The following is a 5,781-nucleotide window of genomic DNA, read 5'->3' as shown; positions in this document are numbered from 1 at the left end:
ACAACATTGGTTTAAATAGTGCCAATAACGAGACGCGGTGACTGGAGCGGCTCATGGAGCTGTGCTGCTCACACACAGACACACACACACATACAGACTGATTCGACAAGCGCACGCTGTGTTGCGCCACGCCGCGCCATCAGACTGAAGGCAGAAGTGAGCGCTGCCTCCTCCGTGATAAAAACTTTTAAGAGGTTTTATAACAACATTTTTCATTCAATGTTATATTAAGATATTAGCTTCTATTTTGGGATGATGCATTAAAATCGAGTCCGCTCCAGCAGTGACTCCTCATGAACCTGACCACTTACTGCAGCATTTGTTATTCCAGTGCGTGTGGCAGCGGATTGCAGATTCAGCCACACCATAAAACAGCAATAAGTCAGTCTGAGGCAAAAGTTAACCTCATGGCTATAGCTCTTCCATCTTTTCCCCTATAGACATTTGATTACGCACAAGTAGGTGATCAGTTCCGGTTCACGCAGAGCAGAAGGAAGGAGAGAGCTCTGGTTAAACGTTCCTGCTTTAAGAAAACTGTTAAATTGCATTGTTTATGTGCTACCTGGGCACTCTAAATATTGATTTAAAATTAAATCAAAGGAAATTGTAATGGTATTGAATGTTTATTAATTACTATTTCAAAAATACATAATACATAAACATAAAAATGTAAGTGATGGGAAAAAGGTCGATCACATTTTTTTTTTACCTTGTCTGTCGAGTGACTGTTTAGCGTGACGTCTGACATATATATATATATATATATATATATATATATATATATATATATATATATATTAGTGGTGGTCATAGATTAATTTTTTTAATCTAGATTAATCTCACTGTAATCTTGGAATTAATCTAGATTAATCTAGATTAAAATGACTCATTCAAATTCTGCCAAAGGCATATGTGTGTGCTACCTAGATAATGAATAAAAGCAAGTATTTGAGAATGGAGGCGTATTTCTTGTTTCAATAATGCATCACAGACTCATAAAGCAGTTTTACTACAATAACTGATGATGAAATTAAATAATGATCAATAAGTATTTGTGTTTAATAGCTGTTTATTCAGTTCAACAAATTCTGCACTGTAGGTCTACAGAATAGGTCATGATTAACTATTTACAGTCAGTAGCATTTGGTCAATGAGTCCAAGCTCTATTTCTCCTTCTTCCACCAGTCACTCAAGCAGACCAGCTTGTTCACATTGTCTGGTGACAAACTAGATTTTCTCTTCTGCACAATATGGCCTGCTAAAGAAAAAACTATATATATATATATATATATATATATATATATATATATATATATATATATATATATATATATATATATATATATATATATATATATATATATATATATACACACACACACACACACACACACACACACACACACACACACACACACATACATACATACATACACACACACACAAACTATCTGGTCTGGGGAGGGGGTTAAATTTCTGGGGTGCCCTTCCAATGCCCCCCTTTAGTTTGCATGTAGGATCGCCTCTGGTGAATAGGAGCGAGCTGGAGATGATGCCACAGCTCACCTGTATGAGCAGAAGCCAACTGTTGCTGTTGTTTTCTCTGAAAATGGCAAGGGGAGTTATCCTAGCTCAACTTTTCTAAACTAATATAAAAATTTATGAGTAAAACGTTTATTATTACAGGTGAATTTGAGTCGAAGCCACATGAACAACGACCTGTAGAAACAATTTATCACTTTATCACAATAAACAGCTGCTAAAAGAGCTAAACTTAGTTGGAAACCGCACCTGTCTGAGAAAGTCTTGTCTCGGTTTTCTTACATCCGAGCACTGCTTCGGCCGCGGATGGTGAAGTGTGGCCCGGGGAAAGCCCGGCTGGACATGTCGGAGGTAAACAAAACAAAATAAAAAGAATGAAAGTCGGATTTATGGATTAAACTCTGGTGAACGTAAATAAATTATTTACTTGTCCCGCGCGATGAGAAGGGACAAGCGCTGCTGGTGGCGAAGGTGCGACTGTTCGGCTGCATGGGGAACATTTAACTCCGCGAGCCTGGCGTCCGTCCATACGTACGATGATCCGCGCCGAGTATACATCCGCGCAATGTGAAAGTCATCATAGTTTACTTAGTATAGACTCAGATCCCAACCCAACTTTGAGAATAGATTAACGGCGTCATTTTTTTTATCGCGCGAAAAGAGTCTGGCTTTGCCGCAGCGCGTTAACGCCGATAACGGCCCACCCCTAATATGTATATATATATATATATATATATATATATATATAGCCATGCCCTGATGTGGGGCTGGGGGGTGCGTCGACATGGTCGGGACATAGAAGGGGGTGCGCGGCTAAATACGTTTGGGAACCACTGGGCTAATTACAAGATCAAACTCATGAGCCAGCCACCGTAGCTGCAATACTTTCTCTGACCTGCATGACGCTAAAGAGTCATGCTTTTTATCATGATTTCAATGGATTTCACACACGGGGCCTTTAAGCTGAATTAGCAAATGCACATAAAAACATATAAATGCTATTTTATTAACTTAAAAGCCTGTTTTTAATATGTTTACACCCATTGTATGCTCCAATTCTTAGATCCAATTAACATTAGAAAATGTCCTACTGTATATAAACAGTTGTTTATATTAAATATCTACATGCTAATACTCTTCAGTAATGTGTACATTTAACCACCTGTTGCATAAAAGAAACTATATAAGGTTAACATGTAAGTCCTGAATGCTTGTAGAAAATTACTTTACCTGGAAATTACTATCTCTCAGCCTTAAAAACAAACGCTGGCGACAGAGGTGAAGCTGCAGTAGCTCCTGAAAAAAAAATGTAATCCCTGGTCATTTCTCGCTAGCTTTAGCTCTTTTCCTTTTCTTGTCAGCTGCCATCACAGCCTGTGTCAGGTCCTACAGGCTGCCATAGAGGTGAAGGCTAGACTATCCAAGTTCAGAGCTGCTAACTTTCGAACTTAACTTTCGATCAAGTACCCGACCTAGCTAGGCCGGCGAGGACGTATACTCACAAGTATCCTACCCCTGGACTCGGACACACGCTCAGTACTTTTTTTGACAGTTGATCTTTGTATCAATCTTAAAACCTTAAGCCTCAGCTCAACTTGAGAAAACCCAAAGATGATGTCACGCCATAACCCTGTCAGGAGTACAGTCTCCTCAAAACACAAATTCCTGACTGTAAAAATAATTGGTAATACTTTAGTTTAGGGAACACAGATTAACCATTAATTATCTGCCAATTAATAAATATGCTTATTAGTGGACTACTAAGTCTGAATTAGTCATTATTAAGCTATTATTAGGTGCTTATTACCAATGATGTAATTCTAATATTAACAGGCGATAAATTAAGAGTTTTATCAAAAGAAGTCATTCATAATAGTTTGTTGACCGAAAGTAAATGATTTGTTGCTGATAAACACATTAGCTCAAATCAATATGTGGCTGTTAAAGAAGTAATTCAAAATATTATGTTCTGGTATTATGTAAATAAACACCAAACTCCACATGTTAATAGAGCCTAAACAACTATCAATTAACCACTTGTAAGCAAGAATATGTTCCCCATTATAAAGTCAGATTTTGTTCACACCTAATTACTAGTAGTTTAGTATTAATTAACCACTTAAAGGCAAGAATATGTTCCCCCTGAATTACTTCTTTAAAAGCCAAATATTGATTTGAGCTAATTAGTATGTGTGTTAATCAGCAACAAACCATTTACTTTCGGTTAACAAACATTATGTATGGCTTATTTTGATAAAACTCTTAATTTATGGCCTGTTAATATTAGAATTATGCATTAGTAATAAGCTGTTAATAAGTGCTTAATAATGACTAATTCAGACTTAGTAATCAACTAATAAGCATATTAATTGGCAGCTTATTAGTGGTTATTTGGTGTTCCCTAAACTACAGTGTTACCAAATAATTTTATAATGAAGAAACCCACTGCATGTGTTGAATAAATAAGTTATGGATGGATTCAGTTTAATGATGATCCAACATTTGAACTCAGATGTTTTATTTTTGCTGTTGTTCAGACCCTGAGATGAAATGTTTTCGTATCAAACAAACAAAACTATGATTTGAAGGGCATACTAACTCATTCTTGCTCTGAGTTTCACTCACAGTACATGGGAACGGTAAATATAGTAAAAACTCTGAAAGTGAACTATGCTAGAACAAAGACGTGTTGACTTACAACCAACACTTTGACTGCAGCCACTCCTGAGAACTCTGAAATGCTGAGGTGTAAATGAAGAAGATAAATGGCACACAGTTCCGTCACTGTCATGGTAGCCTTTCCGCGAGGCTCCAACGTCACACAGTGTGTTTTATTACAATCAGTAACCATGTCTGCTTGCACTGGGGAAAATGTGCAAGAAATAATGATCTGGATGGTCTTGGGGGTCTGGATTGAAGTGTTCCTGTAAGAATTCTACTGGTGTAAGCAATTTATTTCTTAACACATAGTTCATATTGTTTAAGACACCCCATATATCTGCCAAGTGTGATGCGAAATATGGCTTTAATACAGTATCGTGCACACAGGGGACAGGGAAATATTTCTACCACCACCTCCACTCTTCGTCTCATTCATTCACCAACCAAAAACTGAGCTTCACTCTTTAGGGGAAAAAGAAGAAATTGCATTTTAAATAACCAGATGTTTTTTGTTTCTAAAACTCCTTGGTGTTATTTAATGTGATTGCAATCATGATGAACACAAGGCAGACAAACACCTTAGCAGTGGTGTTGGTATAGGTGGAGCTATTACAGAACTTTTTACGTGTCATGTTTCAACTTCCTCCCATTCAGTCTTAAAATGATCTTTACATGCACTTTGGACGTTTTGTTTCTTAACTCTGCAGCAGTTTCAACAATTCTCCACAAGTTCTCCAACCACAGGTAAGCTCACATAGAAATGTTGACACCAGATGACTTTATGCAAATGCAAATAATCTTAAATCATGGTGGATCAAATCCATCATAAGGAATGAAGAATCTCAACATATTAACAAAATAGAAGGCATTATTTCAGCACCACATGAAGACAAAGAATATTAGCTCTATTAATGCTTTATTATTGCAATTTCCCGTTGGGAAATTTCTCATTTCAGATTAGCCAATAAAGGATTATGATTACTCCCCAAATGGTCTTTAAATGCACACATAATTCAAATGCCTCTCGTCATCTCGTCTTCTTCTACCTATCCGGGTCCGGGCCGCGGGGGCAGCATCCCAATTAGGGAGTTCCAGACCATCCTCTCCCCGGCCACCTCTACCAGGTCCTCCGGTAGGACCCCAAGGCGTTCCTGGGCCACTTTCTCCAACGTGTCCTGGGTCGACCAGGGGGCCTCCTGACAGCAGGACATGCCTGATACACCCAGGGAGGCGTCCAGGAGGCATCCTAACAAGATGCCCAAACCACCTCAACTGACTTCTTTCGATATGCAGGAGCAGCGGCTCTCCTCCGAGTCTCTGCTGAATGTCCAAGCTCCTTATCCTGTCCGTAAGGCTGAGCCCAGCCACCGCACAGACAAAACTCATTTTGGCCGCTTTATATCTGTGATCTTGTTCTTTCGGTCATTACCCAAAGCTCATAACCATAGGTGAGGACTGGGCCGTAGATCGACTGGCAAATCAAGAGCCTTGCTTTCTGGCTCCATTCCTTTTTCACCACAGCAGATCAGTTCAACGTCCGCATCACTGCAGACACTGCTACAATCCCCCTGTTGATTT

Source organism: Nothobranchius furzeri, chromosome 9 (assembly GCF_043380555.1).
Source record: "Nothobranchius furzeri strain GRZ-AD chromosome 9, NfurGRZ-RIMD1, whole genome shotgun sequence".
Lineage (NCBI taxonomy): Eukaryota > Metazoa > Chordata > Actinopteri > Cyprinodontiformes > Nothobranchiidae > Nothobranchius > Nothobranchius furzeri.
The sequence above is the reverse complement of the archived record's forward strand: the minus strand, read 5'-3'. Positions refer to the sequence as shown.